This window comes from Anomaloglossus baeobatrachus, chromosome 2 (assembly GCF_048569485.1).
Source record: "Anomaloglossus baeobatrachus isolate aAnoBae1 chromosome 2, aAnoBae1.hap1, whole genome shotgun sequence".
Taxonomy (NCBI): domain Eukaryota; kingdom Metazoa; phylum Chordata; class Amphibia; order Anura; family Aromobatidae; genus Anomaloglossus; species Anomaloglossus baeobatrachus.
This window is the reverse complement of record NC_134354.1, coordinates 105,284,370-105,309,533: the sequence shown is the minus strand read 5'-3', so window position 1 is coordinate 105,309,533 and position 25,164 is coordinate 105,284,370. Positions and strand designations below refer to the sequence as shown.

At 41.2% G+C, this 25,164-nt stretch overlaps 1 protein-coding gene across 2 annotated transcripts in view; it reads right to left on the bottom strand.

The window, feature by feature from the left end:
- The window catches only part of SEZ6 (seizure related 6 homolog), a 978,507-nt gene that overhangs the window by 796,684 nt on the left and 156,659 nt on the right, over window positions 1-25,164 (bottom strand). The gene's annotated exons all lie outside the window — the stretch shown is intronic.

The following is a 25,164-nucleotide window of genomic DNA, read 5'->3' as shown; positions in this document are numbered from 1 at the left end:
AAAGTCCTCATATGGCTATATTGCCAAACAAATAAAAAAGTTATGGCTCTTGGAAGAGGGGGAGGAAAAAATGAAAATGAATATCGGAAAATCGCCAGTTGGTAAAGGGGTTAAATTGTATAATATTCCATATACATCATATACTGTATCTCTTTTTGGAAGGGACCTAAATGTTATGGATATAAATACTCCAAAATTATCTCAAAATCCTAAATATCACGTAAGAGGCACATTACCGATTTTAAGCTAGGAGAGTAATATACACATCGGAACAGAATATTAATAAAATGTTCCAATTTTACTGAGAAAGAAGCATGTTTTGAATTGATCATTTGCTGCATTTTGAAAAAGAGCCTGAACTTCTCCCTTTCTTGAAGATGCTCTACAGTAACATTTCATGTACTGTTCCCGGCACATACAATTAGTAAGAAAAATTCTGGGCACTTGTCTTAATATAAGGTCATGGCTACATAATAGGAATATGTGGGAAATTAAAGCATGAAAGGCTCAATGAGAGAATTTAGTTGAAGTTTTTAAAGATGGGGGACTTTATCCCAAGAGAAATCTCTCTTCTTAGTGCACCATGTGAGCGTGAACCAAACTCCCCGAACTACAAGCATTTTCTAGCTTATAACATTACACATTGTTTTCACTTTCAAGTTAAGGATATATTTCCAACTGTGTGAATGCAATCCTCAGTTCCTTGAGAATACTATATGTTCATTATGTTTTTTTATCTTGCTTCTATACTGCAACAAAAGCTCCAACACCGGCTGGATGCGAACCTGAAAAGAATTTAGCTTTTTAAATGCCTTATGGTCATGTTGGTCAATATCCCTTTTTATACCTGTGGTTTTAAAACCATTCTTCAAGTCTTTTACCACTAAAAGCACCTGAAGAAGAACGAAGAATAAAAGTGTTTATTTAAAGACTGGATAACTGAAATTTAGGTCCGCTGTGTAGGTTTTAAGTGTAACATAAAATTCCAGTGTTGCTAAAGAACAACGTCCCATTATTTGAGGTAGCCCTTCCATAGTGTCTTCTGCATACTACCGGGACTTGGCCTCCTTGAATCCAGTAGACCTACTTGACCTACTAGACCTACTTGAAACTACTCTCAACTTTAATCTATCTAAAATATATACCTAATGCATTTTTAAGATTTAGTGGAAAGTGAAAGGCTCAATGCTGGTCCATTGTTGTGCTGACTGTGCGCACACAAGAAGACCGATACTCTAGTACAGAGGTCCCCAACCTTTTTTTGCACCAGGGACCGGCTTTAAGCTAGACCAGTTTTCCATGGCCCAGTGGGACATGGGTGGAGCTTTGGTCATATGGGGGCGGGATTATGGCGGGGTGGAGCTTAGTGCATACTTATAATATAATTACTACATTATAGCACTGCTATATGCACCAGACAGCGCTGTATGGGGAGGATGCTGGCAAGACCTCGGTGTATAGCGCTGCTAAGTAGCAGCACTGTACATTGAGCATCAGTGTATACAGCACTGCTGCTTAGCAGCGCTACACACTGAACACCGGTACCGGGAGCCACGTCAATGAGGCCAGTCTGCTGCCCCGCCCCGGCACGCCCCACATAACATGTTCTGCTGGGGGCGAGTCAGTGAGGAGAGCCTGCTGCCCACCCTGTCAAGTACATACCATGCTGTACTGGAGGGCCACGTCACAAAGACCCGCCCGATGCCCCGCCCCATCCTGAATAATGTTCTCTGCCGGGAGCTGCGAGCTGTCACGGCTACGGCAGAGAACATTATCAATCCACACAGAGCTCTGACCAGGCGCAGGGCCGCAGAGCTAGCTGTCAGCGGTGCCACGGACCGGCTGAAAACCCCCAACGGCCCGGTCCTGGTCCGCGGACCGGCGGTTGGGGACATCTGCTCTAGTAGACCTGGGTTGCCAATCTTCCAGTAATTCCTGGACAGTCCACAAAAATAGGGCTCTTTTTTACACTACCCCCTCCCCAAAATTGTTTTTTTTTTTAAGCTGAAGATGATTATACACATTATTATGACTATAATTATTATTTTACAGGTTCAAGGGAATGCAGCTGACATCTTCATATCAGAATTATGGGCTGTGTAGACATTGATAACTTCAAATCATAATGATTTATTATGGTTTTGTAATCTGTCTATAAAGAACTCTTTTCTGTCCAGGATTTTTTGATAGGTTGTGCAGAAAAAATAAAAAGTCAAGTTGGCCACCCTGTAGTAAATATTCCTCTGGAGAGCAACTTTAGTTTACCTGTTCCAGTGTATGTACCCTGAGAAAAAGATCACCATTGAAGATGAATGGATCTGAGTTTTAAAGTTTGGTGTTCGGACTGAACACAAAAAAGTCAGTTTTTGAGTTCAGAGTTCAGGTGCTTTACCTATGCAAACTACTCGCGTGAGCATCGCTGTGCTCGGGTCCACTCTGTGCTCAGGCCAGTGTGTGTCTGAATGGCTCCCACTGGGGCTAAAATCAGCATTTTGGAAAGCGGGGGTGTACAAAAAAAATTTAAAATACCAACCCACTTTCCCTGGAAGTGTTTTGTTTATGGTTGGTTGCATGTGGGTGGAGAGCCAAACTGCCCAATCAGTGGCTTTCAATGAGGTTCAGTCAAGTTCGGGTCCAGAACAGAACTTTATCTAAGGTCTAGCTGAATCTGCTGAATCCCAACTTCTACGGGTCCACTTGCAGTGTTTGATTGGCACTGGGGATAACAACAGGATAATTAGATTTAGTGAGCACCAAACAAAAAAAATGGAAAAACCCTCATCCACCCACCCCCCGAAGTGATCTGTTTATGGCTGGCTGCATGTGGGCGGAGACCTGCACTGCCCAAATAGTGACTTTCATTGGGGTTTAGGTCAAGTCCGGTTCCAAAACTGAACTGTATCTAAAGTCCACTCACCTGCACTGCCCAAAAAGGGACTTTCATTGCGGTTCAGGTCAAGTCTACTTCCGAAACTGAACTGTATCTAAAGTCCAGTCATCTCTACTAATGACCATTAATATAGTTTTACACTAGTCTTTTGATTTAAATTTACCCTTTAAAGTGTTTTCTTTCCATCCTATGGCAATTTTCCAGGATAGAAAAACCCTTCAGAGGAATTATTATCAGGAAAATGAAACATTAACTTGGGTTACAATGGACACCTTTGAAGATTGGAAGAACGGAACTATTAACGACTCATGACTGTTTCAGGGTCAACTAAATTTACCTGTTTCACAATGGCATTAAAAACCAAGTGTGCTTTGTATGAGCATCTGACAAATGACATGATTAAAAGAATGTGCAAATCTAAAAATAAGGAGCGCTAATAGTGTAATACCAGATGGATACGTACGGTATATAGGAATATACACTCACCGAATTTAGTTGTGAAAGTCACAACCACTAGTGCGCATGAGATACTGGCGTCTGCTGCAGCCCCACATGGATGAACATTCAAAATGGAGTAGAGAAGGGGTTAATGCCGCGCATCAGCCAAATGAAGATGTAGAGATGTTGATGATCATAAACTATCTTTTTATTCCATAGGTCTACGCATTTCGAGGTGAAAACCTCTTCCTCAGGACCAGTACATTAACAGAAGTACAGAAGTACTTCTGTTGATGTACTGGTCCTGAGGAAGAGGTTTTCACCTCGAAACGCGTAGACCTATGGAATAAAAAGATAGTTTATGATCATCAACATCTCTACATCTTCATTTGGCTGATGCGCGGCATTAACCCCTTCTCTACTTTATTTTGAATGATTTGAATGAGCATTTATTTAGACAATAAATTCAAATCTAATAAGAGGCTGTTCCATATTTACCCTAACCCAGGAAGAAATGGCATGTAGAGTTTTAACTTGGAGGTGCGCTTTCACAACTTCAATGGCAGTTCGCATTCTTGACTTACTCCATTTAAATACTCTCAAGGCAATGAAGCTACGGGCCAAACAGCAACTTGAACTTCTTGATAAAAAGTCACAATCTGCTGCTTCTGGAGACGTGGTGATATTGTGCTGTCGGTTCACACTCAAAATAAGCCCTTCTGTGGGTCTCTGACACAGCTGTATTCTTCACACATCAGTACATTGTAGACCTAGCGTTTTAGTTGCTCGCAGAAATGTCTTACACTTGCCAATTCTTACAAAAGTTGGCATGGAAATATTTTTTTCTATTAAATTCATTTTAGTTTTGATTCTCCCCTATTATCCTAAGACATTCCTTGTAATATTGTTTACAAATTTACATAGTAAATTTGTCACAATTGTAAAGTCTCCTAATCAAGAAAAATCTTCATTCATGGACAAACTATTGTATTCACTCTTTTCTGCTCAGTAATCATGAATTACAGTCTGTATCAGAGCCTAGAGCTGCAGTCACAGTTCTACCGGCTTCAGAGCTGAAACTCCCCGGAATCCTCTACTAGCTAAATTTCAAAATAGACCTTGTTTCTAATGATTTGCTTTCTGGGAAGTGATATCTTTCCCCACAGCAGTGGGCAGCTGTCTGATCCATGATAAGAGCTCAGGTATAAAGCTACAGATTAAATATGAATAAATTGTTTAATTGAAAATCAAATTCACTTTTAATTTTACAAAAACATTTGGATTAACTGGAAACTGAATGTTGTAGGAATTTAATTTGCCTGAAGTGAGTAAAATGTTGATCTGCTGGCTACCACTAAGCTTGATTGTTCTTAGGGGAGGTGTGAGAAGGCGTTAAAACAAAAAGCACCGAAAGTGTCGCGGGCGGGCGACAGACCACGACAGGGGGAGCCACTCGAGACGCTCGGATCCAGGATCGTGGCTGTGGCTCGAGTGGCAGCCGGACCCGGGCTCGTGCAGCAGCCCACCGCCCCACAACTGAATAAAAGAGGGGTTATTTACAGGGGAGAGTTTGTCAGTGACGCCACCCGTGAGTTGCGGTGATGGTTGGTGGCACCGCCACTGCCTTGGTATGGGGCGCCCGGAGCTGATGGAGTGGGGCAGCAAGGTGGTATCCCCTCCATGGGTAGGGGAGGTGTAATCCCGGGGCCCAGGTGTAGATTGGAGCGGAGTGCTGGGGCGCAGTCTGTGGGGCTGGACCGGATGGTACCGGTGTACTCACTGTCTGAATAAAGTCACACAGAGTCCAGATAGTAAACCAAGTGCCCGAGACAGGTAGCCTCTGGAGGGATGTGCTCGGGTCCCGCACACCGGTAGACAGGACAGGGGCCCTTCCTCCTGCACTTCTGTGTTGTTCTCCTGCATGTTGATTAGCCCCCATGAAACGGGGAAGTCCACTCCCGGTGTCTTTTCTGTGGGAGCTGTGGCCCGTGAGAATTGACCCATGAGATCTTAATGCCCTATCCCCCTCGTTGGGCTTCCGTCTCGCTCTATTTGGGCTGTCAGTGGGACAAGACTTGGAATCTTGTCCCCTGCTGGTTAATTGGAAAGGTGCTTGCAGCTGTCCTCGCCCTAGGGTCCAGGTACCTCGACTGTGCACGGCCTCCGGACCGGATTCCCGCTGGCGGCACCGGCGGGCTAGAAGCCTGCCCCAGTCCACTTAAGGTCTCCTGTGACCAGATCTCCGTCGCCTGTGGCCCTGCTCTGCCGTCTGCCACCTAGTCAGCTCAAGTAGTCCGGTAGTCCAGGGCTACAACCCCTGACTACCACTTCACTCCTCTCACTTCCACTGTCTCCTCACAACTCCTCTCACAACTACTGTCTTGTTCCCTCCCCTTGACACCTCAGAACCCCTAGGTGGGCGTCACCATCTGCCTGACCCCGCCAACTGGTGTGTCCCTATTGTCCCGGGGGGGAGTGACTAGGATTTTGTGGCTGGTGTTTGTACCTGTGTGGGGTTGTGTTGGAAGGCTAAAGGGAAGGGATTCCTGCATCTGGAAGATGGATGCAGTCATCTGTGACATCCTGATTTTGTCATGGCATCACAAAAGCACCAGAGAGTAAAGAAGACTGAAGCCAGAAGATAAGACTGGGAATCATCAATCAGTGGAATAGAAGAACTGGGTTGCCATGCAGCGCTGCTGAATGGATTCAGGAGAGTAATCGATATGATCAGCAAATTTTATTGTTATAGTTCTACAAGTTTCAGAGCAAGCATGCTCCTTCTTCAGGAGCCAACAATGACAATACATTTTTTCTATTCCACTGATTGACTGTTTACCTCGTGAGGCTGCAGCATCCATTTTTTCACGCTAACAAGTGCACTCCTTTTGTCTTTTCAGCTTCATCAATTTAAGACTGGGAATCAGAGAGAAGAGGTGAGACAAAGGAAGACCAGACGGTGCCATGACAGCTGAAGGGCAATTATATTTTTATTTTCTAACCCTTCTTTTTATTATGTTCTGATGTGTTGAGTTTCCTGGGCAAAGTTCAATGAATCTGGCAAATCAAATATTTGGTATTTGCTAATATTAATACACCTACTACATACTGGGATAGGATCTTGGAGATGGGAATACTCCTTTAATGTACAAACTATAGAAGCTGCACAAACAGGTAGAAATTCCAGTTTCCCTCACCTTTGTTACACTTTAAGGGCTTTTTTTTTTACTCATCCTTATCCTTCACCTTCTCAGTGCTGTAATTATTGTGCGCTTTCCAGATGGATGATCCAAATCCTTGTGTATGTTGAAGCTACCCTTTAAACTTGAAGTCTCTTTTGTTTAGCTAACATTGTGAAGTGGAGTGCTCAGAGCACTGTCTGTGGGCAACACAAAGAACTGTAATCAGAAGCTGCTCTCCTCATTTGCCAACACTGGAGATACTGTACAGCTTCAGAATTCCAATAGTGTTAGCTTAGCAAGTTTCTTAAACCATTTTTCCTTTAGTTATGCCACATCCATAGTGCAGTATTGTATTTGGTATGTGAAAATTACTGTACCTACTGTACCTTCACACAATTTCTCTCATGCGGATCTCAAATTTTAGAACAAAATCCACATAAAAAACACCCTCAAAACACCTTTCATTGTTTAAAGGGAACTGTCAGCAGGTTTTTACTACCTCATCTGAGAGCAGCATGATATAGGCAAAGAGATTCAGAATCCAACGATCTATCACTTACATTATGGGGTGCAGCGATTCAAAAACAATCAAAGCTTTTAGATTTAGTAAAGCAGCAAAGCTGAGAGAGCTGTCCCTCACACACCAGGCCTTCTTTAGAGATTATATGTCAGTCAGGTGTCAATCATAGGAGGGGGCATGCCGGACTGCCATACGTGTGACATTTTAGTACAGCAATGTTAGTCACTAGGTGATAAAGCCTTTAAGGGGGCTTTACACGCTACAAAATCGTTAATGTTTTATCGTCGGGGTCACGTCGTTAGTGACGCACATCCGGTATCATTAACGGTATCGCAGCGTGTAACACTTACCAGCGACCTTAAACGTCCTCCAAAGTGGTGAAAATCGTTCACCATGGAGAGGTCGTCCTAAAACCAAAAATTGTTAATGGTTGTTTATAGATGTTGTTCCTCGTTCCTGCAGCAGCACACATCGCTGTGTGTGACACCGCAGGAGCGAGGAACCTCACCTTACCTGCGTCCCGCCCGCAATGAGGAAGGAAGGAGGTGGGCGGGATGTTCGTCCCGCTCTTCTCCGCCCCATCGCTTTGATTGGCCGGCCGCTTAGTGACGTTGCTGTGATGCTGAATGCACCTCTTCCTTAAGGGAGGGATTGTTCGGCAATCACAGCAACGATGCCGACCAGGTAAGTGCGTGTGACGCTGCCGTAGCGATAATGTTCGCTGCGGCAGCGATAACACGATATCGCATGAACGAAGGGGGCGGGTGCTTTTGCGTATGATATCGCTAGCAATTGCTAGAAATATCGTAGCGTGTAAAGCCCGCTTTAGTTTAAGTGAACATCAGTATACAGCCTGATGAGAGGCATAATTGTTTTTTTAACCCCTACAGCATTCTGTCCTCATATTACATAGCAAAACCCTGCCGACAGATTCCTTCTAAATGGGAAATTCACATTGCTGCCGACATAGCTGTGGATTTTTCCAAAGTAGAACTTAGAGAGAATGTTTTATAATAAAATTACTTAATACTTGAATTAGATTTCTATGTTAATTGTATTATTTAATAATTATTATTATGTTTTATTTAAATTTTTATAAATGAAAACTACAATACTTACAATTTTTACACTTGCTATTAAGCTTTACACTACACTCACACTTCCTATTCTGTACAGAACACTTTTCAGCAATCTTATTATCATCACAAACAGGTTTACAATTATAGATAACCAGCAGAATACCAGCGGCTTCACTCTTGGAAACAGATATGTTAAGTTGTTGGTTACACTTCCTAAAGCGGGCCTTACACACTACGAGATCGCTACATCTCGTTGGGGACATGGATTTTGTGACGCACATCCGGCTGCTGTAGCGATGCCGTTGCGTGTGACACCTATGAGCGATTTTGCATCGTCGCAAAAACGTGCAAAATCGCTCATCGGCGACATGGGGGTCCATTCTCAAATATCGTTACTGCAGCAGTAACGAAGCTGTTCCTCGTTCCTGCGGCAGCACACATCGCTCCGTGTGACACTGCAGGAACGAGGAACCTCTCCTTACCTGCCTCCCGGCCACAATGCGGGTGGAAGGAGGTGGACGGGATGTTTGTCCCGCTCATCTCCGCCCCTCCGCTTTGATTGGGCGGCGGTTCAGTGATGCTGCTGACGTCGCTGTGACGCTGAACGAACCGCCCCCTTAGAAAGGAGGCGGTTCGCCGGTCACAGCGACGTCGCAGGGAAGATAAGTAGTGTGACAGGTCCGGGCGATGTTGTGCGACACGGGCAGAGATTTACCCGTGTCGCACAACCGATGGGGGCGGGTACGCACGATGGCGATATCGGTACCGATATCGCAGTGTGTAAAGTGGCCTTAAGGTTAAAGCTGGCATCTTCAGTGTTTAATCCCTTAACGACCGCGGGCAGTAATATTACGTCCTAGCGTCCTAGTGTTACTGCCCGCTGTCTGCCGCAAGCAGCATGCCGTGATCGGCGCACATCTCAGCTGATTTTCACAGCTGAGATGTGTACCTGCTAGGCACGAGCAGAATCGTTATCTGCTCGTGCCGTTTAACCCCTTAAATGGTGCTGTCAATATGTGACAGCGCCATTATAACGGCATTGGCGGTAAACATTTACTTACCGCCCGATAACGGAAGTCACGTGACGTGATCACGTGACTTCCGGTGGTTGTCATGGTAGCACAGGGTCATGTGATGACTCCTGTAGCTAACATAAATTATTTTCGGTTTCACTCGGCCCGGAGCCGAGTGAAGCAGAAAATTAGCATATCTGCTGTTTACAGCTGTATAGCTGTGATCAGCAGATATGGCAGAGCGATCAAATTGTTGATACATATAAACCCCTAGGGGGACTAGTAAAATTTAAAAAAAAGTTAAAAAAAAGTTAAAAAAAATTAAAAAAAACAAAAACCTAAAAGTTCAAATCACCCCCCTTTCACCCCATTGAAAATTAAAGAGTTAAAAAAAATAAAAAAATACACACATTTGGTATCGCCGCCTTCAGAAACGCCCGATCTATCAAAATATAAAATCAATTAATCTGATCAGTAAATGGCGTAGCGGCATAAAAATTCCAAACTCCAAAATTAAGTTTTTAGGCCAACACAAATTTTACAGAAAATGCAATAATAGGCGATCAAAATGTAGCATCTGCGCAAAAATTGTACCATTAAGAACATCAGCTCATGGCGCAAAAAATAAGCCATTACTGGGCCATAGATCCCGAAAAATGAGAACGCTACGGGTCACGGAATATGGCGTAAAACGTGCACCACTTTTTTCAGACAAATTTCCGATTTTTTTTTTAACCCCTTTTATAAAAGTAAACCTATACATATTTGGTGTCTACGAAGTTGCACTGACCTGAGGCATCACACCCACACATCAGTTTTACTATATAGTGAACACAGTGAATAAAATATCTCAAAAACAATAGTGCTATAACACTTTTTTTTGCAATTTTTCTGCATTTGGATTTTTTTTGCCGTTTTCCAGTACACCATATGATAAAAATTATGGTTTCATTTAAAAGTACAGTCCATTCCGCAAAAAGCCCTCACATGACCATATTGACTGAAAAACAAAAAAAGTTACGTCTCTCGGAAGAAGAATGGCGAAAAAAAGGGGTTATAACTAATTTTTTTAACTCTTCTTTTTTGTTAGTTTGGCATTAACAGATTCAGCTGCTTCTGATTCAGCCTGTCTCATCCGTTTCCTTTCAAACCGGGACTCACATTGTTCATTTGTCTCAGCTGTTTGAGACAGTTTTGATTTCTTAGCTTTTGGATTAACTTGCCCAATAGATGGTCGGTTTTTGGGTGACATTTTAAAAAAAATAGTCCGTAGTTCCTTAGTATTATGACCCTTAGTAATCACCTCTCACTGATCAGAGTTCTATTAAGTGAATATGTATATATATATATATATATATATATATATATATACACACATACTGTGTGTATATATATATATATATATATATATATATATATATATGTACATGCATACATATATATCTACATATGCATACATATACAGTACATACATAGATATACATATATATATATATATATATATATATATATATATACATATACATACAGCGCCGGACTGGCTACCGGAGGAACTGCAGTAATACCAGGCCTGGCTGTGGTTACTGTGGCTCTCACTTGTGCTCCGGAGTGGAGCCTGAACTGAGCCGCGGGTTTTCGAAACTGAACTGTGAGTGCCGACTGATTCCTCGGCTATCACAGTTCAGTTTAGTTCATGACAGCTGCGGACAGGCCAGGCTGGACTCTGCTCAGCTCAGGTGACAGCTCCGTTGTTCAATGCAGGTAACAACGGCTAGGACTGGCATTACCGGCGGTTTCCGGTAATACTAGGCCTGGCTGTTGTTACCTGCATTCAACTGCAGACAGTCCAGGCTGCACTCCGGAGCTCAGCTGAGAGCTCCGGAGTTCAGTGCAGTTAACTGCGGCCAGGTCTGGTATGACTGCAGTTCCTCCGGTAGCCAGTCCGATGCTGTATACATATATAAAGAAGAAATGTGTGTCCTGAAGGATCTCAAATCTCAGTTATGAAAACTGCCTCAGAGTCAGACTGTTCTAGTTGTCCATAGCAACCAATTAGAGCTTAGCTTTCATTTGACCTCAGCAGCTTCAATGCTGAAAGCTGCACTCTGGTTGCTATAGACAACCAGAACAATCTTATTGTGAGGCAATGTTCATAAATTAGGCCCCAGTTATTTCTGCAGTGGCTATAGACAACCAAAACGATCTTACTGTGAGGCAATTCTCATAAATGAGGCCCCAGTTACTTGTGCACTGGTTGTTGACAGCCATTGCCATAATTACAGACTGTAGCGTGACTTGTAAGGTTGCCCCACCTTAGCAACTATATGCTTCCTGCCCCTTTAAGAGTGACTCTTTGAGTGCCGTAGCTTTATTATTTAAGACCTTTTCAGGCAAAAAGTGTGATTTTGCATTCAAACAAAGACATCCATTTTCTCCTTTATTGCTATAGAGCCTAAATTCGGGGAACCAAATCTCATGAAGCGGTGGAGATTTTGAGTTTTAATGTACGCGGTATTTTTAGTCTGGTGTTAAAGATGGGCCATGCAAAATTTCCCTCAAACAGGGTGAACATGTCACAGTTTTCTCTCTGTTATCGGAGTTTAATGACAGGTTTTGGGACTGAGTCTCACTTTCCCCTGTAAGACTCTGCTATTTAAGGCTGCTTTCACACATCTGGTTTTTGCAGTGCGGCTCAATCCGACTCAAAAACCTATGCAACGGATGTGGCGAAAAAATCGGACCCGCTGCATACGTTTTTTCATGCGGCCCGTCCGTTTTTTGACGGATGCGGCTTGATACTGAGCATGCGCAGTGCAAAAAATGCCGGATGCGGCTTTTGCCGCAGGACGCCGCGTCCGGCGTTCATAGGCTTGCATTGTAAATCACGCCGGTCAAAGTTCCATCCAGCCGCTGCATGGGCTAAATATGCCGCATCCGGCAAAAAACGGACGCAGCGCAAGGCCATGCGGCACAATACAGCGCTAATGCAAGTCTATGCGGAAAAAACGCAATCGGCGGCAAAAAAAACGGTTGCATTTTTTCTGCAAAGCGCCGTATTGTGCCGCTCAGCAAAAAACGGATGTGTGAAAGCAGCCTTAATGTGTTTTCCTTTCCTCTGGCAGTGGTAGGGTTAATAGCAGTATTCCTTGACAGCATGCAGGCCAATTACCATCCCAGGTGTTTCCAGTTTGAGACTACTCCCAATCCATTTATATACCCCCTGCTACCAGAAGAGGGTGCCGGTTATTCTTGATTCATTTGGATTCTGGTCTTGGAGGAAGAAGGAGCTGCTGTTACCCTGTGTTGGAGTTGATGGGGTGGCTGCAGTCTCCATGCTCACTGCAGCATTCTGTTGTGGTGCACATTCTATTTAGGCCTTATTCATATTCATACATATTAAAACCATAAATGTCAGACAGTGAAAGGGTCGATAATATACCACTGTGTTCTATGATTTTCTATGGAGTCACATAGTGGTCTTCTATTTATATGAAATAAAGAGAGACTCAGGAGAAAAGCAAGAGCAGGAGCTTAGTGATAAAAAGACAACAAGAGTTAACTCTACAACTTCACACTACAACATGAACTACAATCACCAGTAAGTCTGTATCACAACACCTCGACCAGCTAAGATAAACTATAGCTGGCACTAATGGAAGTGTCCAGCCAGCATATATAGGATGGGAGTAGATGTGTTTGAGTCCCCCAAAACATATGATTAAAGAAGACTCACAAGCAGACCAGCAGAGATTAATTTTTGCAAGCCTGCTTATGAACTACCAAACAGTTGGTCGACGCACAAGTCTGCCTGCGCTGATTACAGAGAATTTATCAGACGGAGTGTCAGAATCCATAGTCTGAACAGATCCCAATGCCACCATGACAGTCGGCGAAGTTAGTAAAAACCTCCATGTGACAAAAGCGCAGAAGACCGGATGGGATGGAAGAGTTGACAACCGGCTAGTGACAATCAATTTACACTTCAGCAAAATCGCGGCTAAATGAAAATTGTTAATAATTATAGGCAAATTCAATTCTTCTCGAGATAATTCGCACATTACAATTTTTATCGTATCGATTCACACAACCATTGACTAAGCCATCGGGACTCAGTGTGCTGCTGCAGAGGATCCGTTCGCTGGCATCAGGCCTTAGGCCCAGTATTCGCACATCAGTAGACGGCATGGGAATCATTATTATTGTATGTCTTCAACCCTACTGTATTGATCCGCTAAGGCTTTCCTTATAAACATTCATGTGATGTTGTACTGTAAGTTCAAATTTATATCTGTAGATCACCAGCTACATAGAAAGGAAGAGAAAAATCATACTTTATATGTTTCATCCATTTCCTTTGGTCAGAATGGTAATACCTATCAATCGCTAATTAATTCAACCCCTTTTTGTTCCGTCCCTGCGTTTTTCTATTTCGCAATAAATCCTAGTACTTTGTCGTCTTTCTTTTACACCTAATATATTTGAGGCATGTGCTGAGAAGGCAAAACATATCTGTGCATAAAGACGCTGTCTAAACCCCGGTATTAAGAGCCGGTTGTGACTCTATACTTTTTAAGATCAAAAGAAGCTCAATCCACAACCCATAAATAGACATGTTAATGGTTTCTTCTGGCATCATTTATTTAGATGTTGTCAGCCTATTATGCAGCGCTGCACAATGTGGGATAAAAGAGACAGTAATGTGTATAATTATGACTTTACGTGTGAGCATTATGTCAACCCAGGGTTATATTTCACAGCTGGTCTGGCCTCAAGTCTTACAAGTAAAATAGCTGTTTGTAGGAGGTATGACTATGCAATATTGGCATGTGTTGCAGATTATTTATGGGAAGAAAGTGTAGCAAGGTTTTCTGTCCATCTAAAAGGGTCCATATGTATAAACCCAGGGTGCAATGCATCCTTTATTGATCACGACATGTAGTCCCCATTCAATTCTGCTCATCTCATCAAGTAACACACTTATCAATTAAAGCTAGAGTTAATGTTAACAGGGTTAGGCTTATTTGAGAGTCCTCTGAATGCCCAAATGTCCAACTCTTCTGATGGCATAGGCATATAAGAGGCAATCAGCTCAGATCATAGGTGGCGGACTATATGGGTATTTCAATCTTAGAACTGTTAACATGGACTGTGTGTTACTGGCCTTGGTAGAAATATTAAAGCCAAGAACACAAAGACTTAATTTATAGCTCTTGAGACCCAATGCAAAATTCATAATTGACTCCCATCTACTAAGATAAAGGGTAGAGATGAGCAAACCCGTGGAAGTTCAGCTGTCACGCTAGGTACGACCAAGTATCAAGTGACCAGGGAAGCCCTGTGTCTAGGGAAGGGGAAGATGGTGACCTCTGACCAAGCCTACCGCTGAGCCCTGAGTTCCCTCACCACCCTAGATAGGTTCCACACCTATGCAATGAGCTGGATACCTAGCCCTAGGCTAAACCTGATCTTGGACCTTGGTAAGGAGCAGATGGAATGAGTTCTTCGTTAACCCCACTAGGCACTAAAAAGACACACAGGGATAACATACAAGGGGAAACAATAAACAAGTTATCCCCAGTTGACTCAAGGACAGGAACTGCAACAACCACCAAGTTTCTCCAGATGTATGGAAACCAACTGCTAGGACTGACAACTTGATAGAGACATATGAAATATCACCAGCACCGAGTAATAGGAAGTGAAGGTATAAAGGTACAAGGGAAGTATTAATGAAAAGCATGTGACAGGCTGAAGAATGCCTAAGAGTTCTAAAGGGAGAAAGATGAAAACCAAGTAGAAGTGATAGTCGGTCAGGGCCAAACGCTGTGATCTTCTATAGCCAGACACCACAGGACTGTCTGTCACCCGTGACACACCTGTGACATTGCTTTGGCAGGTTCAGTTGGACTTTACTTTACTTGGTTTGGGTCTCGGCCTTGACTTAAACCCCAATGGAAGTCCCTAATTGGGCAGTTTGGGGCTCTGCCCACATAGTCAGCCATAAACAAACCACTCCTGGTGGAGCATGGGGGGTTCCATTTTATCTTTTTTTGTGTGCACCATATCCAATCATGCTGTTGTTACCCATAGTGCGAGCCGATCAAACACTGCAAGCGGCTCGCACTGGGCTGAGCAACGAGTGTACCCGAGCACAGCGATAGCGGTTTGCATACGTAATAAACCCGAACTCCGAACCTGAGCTATGTTTTTTGGGAAGAGTCTGTGTTTTGTATGAATACCGAACACCGAACCTCGGGTTCGCTCATCTTTAGTAGAGGGGCATTTATGAGCCCTCAGGCCCGATTCCTAAATTTTGACCACTGCCTCCGCATCTCCTACAGGCATAGATTACCTTTTTATACACTGAATCCTGAAATGTTTCAGCTTAGCACTAGCAATTTATGTAATCCCCCAGTACTAATCTACATGGAAAGATGAGTGATTGACCTGGGGCGGGTGAGTACTAGTTGATCTTATTTTTTTAACACAGGCACACTGATGGCATGTGAAAAGTTGCAGAACCCCTTTAATAATATCTGAATCCTCTGTGTGATGATGGGTAGCATGCCGTGTAATGCCCAGCCATTTTGATTCACAGGTATGCCAGGTAATCGGTACTGAAATCCACTTGCTAATCTGATCACAGGGATGAATGTGGCTTAGGGAGAAACTTGGATTTCGGATCACTGAGTTGTGCGTCTGCCTCTTCACTTTGCCAATACTTTCAGACTTGCCGATGGTGATCAATCACAAAGCTGTAGCTAAGTTACTGCTGCGGGCGCATAATTAGAAATGTTTGAATAATTTACTACAAGTAAATTAGGTGACTACTTTCAAGTAATCTTAAAGGGAATCTATCACTTAAAAATGCAGAATGCTGGGTCTGCTTTAAAAAACAGTCATCTATAATTTTAGAAACTGCCCGTCCCTTTCATTATTCATTTGTGACATTAAATGATTTTGTAGTCAAAAGTAGTGGTATTTTAGATGAGGCAAATATATTTAGTATATGTTTGAATTTACGGAAAGTTTTTGGAAGTGCATTGCAGCATATTTCTTAATTGGCAGATTGTGATTATTTTTTGATTCATTCACTTCAGTGCATATTTTCATCATTTTGGAACGTTCCTCCATTCTCTGATTTTTTCTGTAAAACTTGACTTCAGTAAAGAGTTTCAACTTTTATTCCAAATACAATTTTTATTGTGTACAAAGTGCTGTTCTAGTCCTCATCTGCACCATGTAACCAACCCTGACTATGTGACTACCCTGATCCCACAGTAAATTCTGGATGAAAGTCTGATACACTGAAATACACCGTACAAATTAAATGGCTGTCAGCCGTATGATGGCTCTGCTGATCATTCAGTGTAGTGCCATCTCGGTTGTCTCTCCCATACACATAAGAAGCTGGGGTCCGAAGGGGTCATCACTTTCCATAGGAATTGATGGGCATCATGGGACATTACACCAGTGGAACTTCAAGGATTTCTTTTTAATTAATAAATTGGTGAATGAAGGAGTATGAGGGAGTCATTATTCAAATAAACTATTATTTTCCAGTGTGTGTGTATTTTTTAACTCTACACTTGCCGGGTTAGTAATGGGGGTGTTTGATAGACGTCTACCCATTACTAACTCCTGGGCTTGATGCCAGCTGTCAATTCACAGCTGACACTGCACTAGGGCAATCAGGAAGAGTCGGGAAAATTGCCAGAATTGGTGAATCTAATCGATGAGCCACTTCTGGGGCAGCTGCAGGCTCCAATTTTAAGTCTGGGAAGGGCCCAATAACCATAGACCTTCCCAGCCTGATAATACCAGCCCCCATCTGTCTGCTTTACCTTTGCTGGTTATCAAAAATAGGGGGGAACCCGCGCTGTTTTTTTTAAATCATTTAAATAAATAATTTTAAAATATGGCATGAAGTCCCCTCTAATTTTGACAACCAGCCAAAGTAAAGCACACAGCTGAGGGCTGCAACCTGCAGTTGTCTGCTTTATCTGCTCTGGTTATCAATTTTTTTCTTTATTGTTCACAGCAGTGTACAGGCATCTTCCCTATGCAATAAAGCTTGTTTACTGGCTGCACTGAAACCTCTCAACAAACTTTATTAGCAAACAAACAGCACCGGAACTCTGAACTTGGGCACAGACTTATTTTTAAAAAAAGTCTGTGTTTGAGTTTAATGTCTGGTACAAACTCTGAACTTTACCGTTTGGCTTCGCTCATCCCTACTCTTTATTATCCTCAATAATGCAATGTCAAATAAAGGCAGATTACAGTGCCATATAGTGTGACTATAGCTTTCTGGTTCAGAGCCATGAACTACTAAAGTACTCAAAATATTCCTTAAATTTTGAAAAATAATCTATGTATAACACCAAAGTCCAGCTCATCTAACCTGCTCTACACATACACCATCAGAGAGAGCTATGAAATCTCAGAAGAAGCCCTTGGGGGGACCAAAGATTATTGGTGGTGATTTATCTTCCAATCTAAAGCAGCTGATGCTATGTACATACATATATAATTAATATGATAGATTCACTGTTAGAATAAATTATTTAGCCAATGAAGTCACTGACAATTTTCAGAACTCAAAGAAATAATGTTGGTAAATACATTAGTGTACAGTACGGTAGATCTGCAGTGTATGGTTTGCAAATGAAGCTTCTTTAATACCTTGATACTATCTCTTTAAAACAATTTAAGATTCAAGATGATACAACCATTAATATTTAACGGGCTTAAAAAAAATAAATATAAATATATATATATATATATATATATATATATATACAGTAGAACCTTGGATTAGGAGCATAATTGGTTCTGGGAGTGCGCTCTTAAACCAAGTTACTCCTATGTCAAAGCAAATTTTCCCATACGAAATAACTGAAACACAGACAATTCTTTCCGCAACTCAAAAATAGTTACTGTATTTATACAAACTTATTACAGTAATACAAAATAATGTACTGTATTCATATAACATTATTACAGTACACTAATAAAAAATACTGTATAGTACAGCAAAAAACATATAAAACAAATTAAACCACACGTTAACTTACAATAGAATTGTTGGTGTGCGAGAGGTACAATACTGTACCCACAAATGCAAATTGATAGACATGTTATATAGTATATACTGTACTGTACAATGGTATATTGTATAAAGTATACAGTACATTTGTACAGAAAGTTACCTCCAGAGCATATCAGAGCGTAATGAAAGATCATAACCGGAAGTGTGCACGGAGAGTATTTGCTCTTCTTGCAAATCATTGCTCTTAAACCAAGTTACAAATTTTTGAAAAGCATTTCTTGTCTTGCAAAACGCTCTCAAACCAAGTTACTCTTAATCCAAGGTTCCACTGTATATATATATATATATATATATATATATATATATATAGTGCATAGTGCAGAAACAATCATTTTGAAGAAGCCTTCCAAGAAAAAAAAAGGAAATTCTGCCTTTTCCAAGCAGAAAATGCGTCCCCTTGAAACATATTTTCTCCCTCCGTATGTTATCTTATCTTGACCCCACTCATCCCATGGAGTCTTCATGCATTTTTCCTTTGCGCATGATTATAAGTTCATTGCAGTTGTCTGCCAAAGATGAGAAATGACCATTAGTCCACTGAGAGTTTCTTTGTGCACGGGGTCCTGGCATGCCATGGCAAGTGCTAATGTGCGATTATGCTAAATGGGGATGAGTGAATGGATTACTATATTAGATGACAAGACAAAAGATTTGCAGTAAATAGTTTTGGTCAAACTAACTCACAGGAATGCTTCGAAGCATATTTGGTATTAAAATGTGATATTTTTTTACTTCACAAACACATGATGTGAAAAATAGAATATTCGTACAACTTAAAAACAGAAAAATAATTTATTATTTGCATATGTAAAATTTCTGGTTACATTAAAAACCATGTTTTTTATGGATGAATAAACACATTTCTTATTTATTAGTATCAACCAGGCTTCAATAGATTCTTATGAGTTATTCACTATATCTGTTAATTGCAGTTCCATTGTCTTGTCATTAAAGGGGCTTTCCCACTAACAAAGTTAATTTTTAAGTTCATATTAATCATTAGATCTTGGAATAATAATAATTTCCACAATTGGATGCTTAAAAAAAAAAACAAAAAACCTGTTCCTGTGCTGAGATAATGTTATATATGTGTCCCTGCTATGTACTGTGTAATGGTTGTGTCTGACCGTACAGGGACAGGGTCTGATCATACCACAATGCCTGGGGAGGGGAGGATGGAAAACAGTATAAAGACATTATAGCATGTGTTCATAGCTGATTCTTTTTTGGAGGCAAAGCATTGCCTGTTTTTAAAAATGTTTTTACTGAAAAAAAGAATAATTTGTGATCCCATGCTGTAATGCAGGAATCCCCAATCTGTGGCTTGGAAGCCACATGTAGCTCGTGGGTCCGTGATGTGTGGCTTGCAGTTGTCTTCCAGCTTGGTGCAGAAGCACCAGGTCTAGCAATGAAGAGCAGGACTCAAAATGGCAACTTTTGTGAGTAGCCCCACATAGAAGAACAGATCTGCATGGGGTAGGGCAGGAAACTTTGGATCTGGTATACTGCCTAGGTGAGATGTAGGAGGAAAATATTTGGCTGTCACTATACCAGTAAGGCTAGTTTCATACATCCTTCTTTTTGCCGGTTTGGTGAATCTCGTGTGCTCCCGTACAGTGAATACAGTACAATGACAGCGCTGTTACTTCCAGGTCACATGCGCCAGTCACATGACAGCATGTGACCGACGCTTGTTGCGCTGTCATTGTACTGTATTCACTGTACGGGAGCGCGCTGGATCCGCCAAACCGGCAAAAAGAAGGATGGGTGAAACTGGCCTAATTGGTACTCTCGGTGTAATTATTGTGAGGGGGCGAGAGCTGAGCGTGGTTCACAAGCCTCTCTCGGAGCTGAATGTGCCTCACAAGGTCCAAAAGGTTGGGGACCTCTGCTGTAATGTCTCTATACTTTTTTGTTTCCTCCCCTGTCCAGGAGATGTGGTATGATCAGACCATGTCCCTGTACGGTCAGACACAACCATTACACAGTACATAGCAGAGACACATATATAAGATTATCTCAGCACAGTAACAATTTTTTTGAACACATCCAATTGTGGAAATTATTATTATTCCAAGATCTATTGACACTTTAATATGAACTTTGCTTGTGGAAAAACTTCTATGACTACATTAGTACAGTGGTGGTCTTCCCTAGAAAAAAAATCTTCCTATTAATGAGTAGTTTCATCCACAAGCCAGAGTCAAAATCTGTAACAGGGCTCCCCCATCTGTCCGGTGTCTGGTGTATTACTGGTGTCTTAGTATGTAGCTTAGAGACCCTTCGGCCATCAGGCACCAGGGGACAGGGTATAACTCCTCCACCATCGTCCCTTTAGCTACACCCCAGTGATCAGAAGATAGAAGAGATCTCAGCTAAGATGTTGAAGATGAAGTTGCAACAACAAGTACAAGTAACTGAGCATCGTAGATCGTCTGTAATAGGCTTTTCAGGCAATTCTCTGTTTCCATTTAATGTAATGGGACATTTATCTGCATATTGAACTGTTAACTGAGAACAACATACATTCAAGATCGAAATGAATAGAAGGAAACATTCTTTTCTGTTGAGTGAATGGTTAATTAAGCTTCTTATTGAAAGAAACACAATTTTTTGTGTAAAGGGTTTGACAATCCTTTGTTAGAAAATAATCTGATGACATAGTGTCCTACTACTGAGACTCTCAGCAATCAGGTATAATTTTTGCATAACCTGATAGTAACTGTACAGTTTACTCGTAGTGCCATTACCGATAGAATTGGATATGTAGTATTGCTCTTTGAAATCAATGTATCGGGTATGCTAGAAACCAAGAATAACAAGTGTCTGCTTCTTTTTAATGATGGAAGTGTCCAATCGATGACCTTTTTTTATGGACGGAGGTCTCCAATCGAGAACCTTTTTTTATGGACGGAGGTCTCCAATCCAGGACCTTTTTTTATGGATGAATGTCTCAATTTGAGGACCTTTTTTATGGCTGGAGGTCTCAAATCGTGGATTTTTTTTAAAGGGATGTCCTGAATTAAAAAACAAAAATCTACAATCGTATAATGCAATAAAATGGCAAAATAACTATTACTCCAAGCTCAGGCTGGCCCAGAGGGGGACAGGTGAATTCCCCGGTGGGCCCCTGTGAACGAGTTGGTCACCAATCACTTTATATGAGCAGTAGTTGGCACAATAAACTTGATTCACTGTATACAGTCAATGGCAGCATCTCATCATTTATTTATCAAACTGGCCAGCTTATTATATGGTAAATTTGTGAATGTGGATAATGTAACATATGCATGTAGTTGAACAGTGGGCCCCCAAACTCAATGTTACTGGTGGGCTCTTGTCACCCCAGTCCGACACTGTATTATTCCCTTGGTAAATTTCCTACAGAATATCCGACCTTTGCTAACATGTACTGCAATAGTGACTTGCCATACAGCTACACGTCAATCACTGACCTCAACACTAAGGGCATTGATTGACTGCAGGGGGTCACATGTGCATGTATGGCATATCATGATAGCTGCACAAGTCAACCAGCTGGAGTGACAGGTGAGTATTTTTAATTGGTTACATTTTCTGCTTTGATCCAATATTATAAACATTTTGGACAACCCCTTTGTCAAGCTACCACAAGGTGGCACAGGGACTCAGGTAGGAAAAGAACTCTTGAGTGCAGTTAGACAGAACCCACTCAGTCAGGGTCAATGCTGGGATATTACATCTGTACCGAGGGGAAAACAAACCAAAGTCAAAGAACACAGCTGGGGTTGGATACTGGGAGAGCAAGTAAGAACCAGGGGAGGGAATGGAGGACACAGAGCAGGACCAGAGTCCAGAGGACAGGGAGGGGCAGAGGACAGGTAAGAGGGACGGAGGTCAGGATGGGCAGGAGAGATGGAAGTAAGGACAGATCGGGGAAACAGAGGTCGGGCAAGAGGGATGGAGGTCAGGACAAACAGTACCCGGTAGCAGGACAAGAAACAGAGAACTTCTCACAGGAACAGTGCACGCGGCAGAGCCGGAAATATTACTGGCAATGTCCCGGAGGTAGCAACATCAAGATATGGCAACGTGACCCCCGGAATGAGGCCAGAACGAACAGACCCCACCCCAGAGACCTAAACCCCGGAGGCAGGATACATGTACCAGCTCAGGAACGGCAGAGCCATGCGTGAATCATGACACCCTTATCTAAGAACTCTCTGCCTTATTTAGAATTGGGTTTTCTAAATAAAAGAACAGTTTAAAAAGGCCTCTTAAGGAAATAAAATAAAGGCTAATTGCCCTACCTGGTCATAGAAATAGCAGTGTCTAACTATATTCTAATATATTCCTTTTCTTACTTTTGTGTGTTGAGCTTAACCACCAATAATGTAAGCTGCTTTTGAAATGTCTGTGTCTTATAGGCAAGCTTTGCTCCTTCCTATACCTCATTAGTTGTTACATATGTGACATGGGGCTTTGCGGATGTGTAAAACTGTCATGTAGCAAGATAAGAAAAAAATAGCAAAGACAAGAAAGTGGCATTGGAATATCATCCTGATTATATAAAACATCTGCAAAAAATGGCATGGTGGCTCTTCTATAGAAAAAGTGAATATGACTAGATAGAAAATATAAAGCTCAACCCCTTACCACCAGGCAATTTTCTATTTTTTGTTTTTGTTTTTTGCTCCCCTTTGTTTTTTGCTCCCCACAGCTCTAATCAGCAGAAATGCAGCGTTCCTGTTAGAGCCGGCACTCTGGGAACTATGTCATGTTAGTGACAGGAGCCATCACATGACCCTGTGCTACCATGGCAACCATTGGCTCCCTGTGATCGCGTCATTGGGCCTCTGATGGTGGCGGGAAAAGCGATTTCCCCACCACGGCTATTTATATCTCGCTGTCACATTTTCAAAGTGTGATTAAGGGGTTAACAGGCATGGGTGGATCGTTGATCGACCCACGCCTGATAGCCACATATGTCTGCTGTTGAAATCAGCAGACATAAGGGGGGATCGCTACCGGCTCACTGCAGCAACCAGCGGTGATCACCCCTTCATGATTTAGAACGTAGCGGTACTTCCTCTGTCGTTAAGGGGTTAAAGGGTTATTTCTATCTCCAAGATCCTATCCCAGTATGCAGTAGATGTAATAATAATAATAATAACATTAGCACATACCTCCAATAAGAAATATAGTATAGTTCTCCTGAAATAGCCATGTCTCCTACCTCATGTGCAGGGCATTGCAGCTTAGGTATCTATGGTTATGACCACGAGCACCCAACTGTTACTATATGAGTGGTGGTAAACATGGATACCTAAGCTGCAATGCCCTGCACTTAAAGTAAGAGACATGGCTATATCAGGAGAACTATACTACATTTTTTATTGGAGGTATTTGCTAACATTATTATTATTACACCTACTACATATTGGGATAGGATCTTGAAGATGGGAATAACCCTTTAAGTCTAAATGACTTAAGTCTTTCATGTAATATACAATTATATGTATGCATATCTTCCTTTTGTCTCAATGGCAAACGACTAATATTTCTTAGGCAAGAAAGAAATTGAGGGAAATAGGAAGAGTTAGACGGTTCTTTCTGCAAAAGCATGTCAAGACGGGAATTGTTATTTTTATGAAAGGTGGATCATTTTAAATTAGCACAGGGGCTGGTGTAACATTGAGCAAGGAGCCAAGCTGGGAAACAGCGGCATCCCAGGAGAGGTGCATCTGGGTTACATTCCTCCTAGCTAAGTTTTGGTCTAAGAATGAAACTCTTCTCCGCTTTGCACTTTTCCTGCTAAACTAATAACTACATTACCAAGACAAGATATGCTGTATAGGAAATGTTATAAGGAAAGTCAGCATTGGAGCCAGTGATAGCAAAGTCTCACTAGGAATGATAGAAAATCTTATTAAGAATCAGACAATGATGAGAAATGATTTATATGAGTTTCAGGGCTAAAGAACCCCTGGGGCCCGTCTGACCTTCTTCCATGTTAAAGCATAGTTGAAAACACACAGAACTTCATCATAATTAATTAAAGATACAATCATAAGGGGTTTCATTATACTCTTGTGCTGCTAGTCCCAGCTAATTACCAATACATCTCACATCGTCTCAATCACAGGATAAAACCCTGTTCTTCCATACATGATAATGTGACCGCAATAAAACGTGTAAAAGATCTGCTGTGGCTCGAAATGTATTCTTCAGTTATGTGATTGGATAAATATGAACGCCTTCTGGATCAAGTAAATCATAAATTATCTTAAAGTTTTACATGTTCCAAGTTCTTCCTAAAATAGTCTTACCTATTAATTTAATTAGGAAAACTGCAGCAGATCCTATGTCTATAAGGTCTATTTCTATTTGGTAGTTGTTTTTATTATTATTATTATTATTATTAGTAATAATAATAAACAACCTGTATTTAATAGTACATATAGCATATGACATAATAAAAAAAATATTAGAATTAGTTATAAACAATAACAGAAGTACTAACACTCATATCATTGTCATTTTAATACAAATTATTGTTGTTATTATTATCATTATTATTATTAATAATAATTAATTAATATTAAGAATAATGATGATAATAACAATGTTGTGGTTGTTGTTGTTATTACTGTCAACATTATTATTATTATCATTATTATTATTATTATTATTATTAGTAGTAGTAGTAGTAGTAGTAGTAGCATCATTGTCATTTTTAATATATCTTAAAAAATCCATCAAGTTCCCTTTTGATAAGTGGATAATCAGGTACTTATTATTATTACTGTTATTATTTACTAATAATACTAATAATATTGTTAATACTACTACTACTACTACTATTACTACTACTAATAATAATAATACAATTGTAATTTTTTTTAAAAACACAATAATATTGTAATATTAACAATAACAATAACAACAATA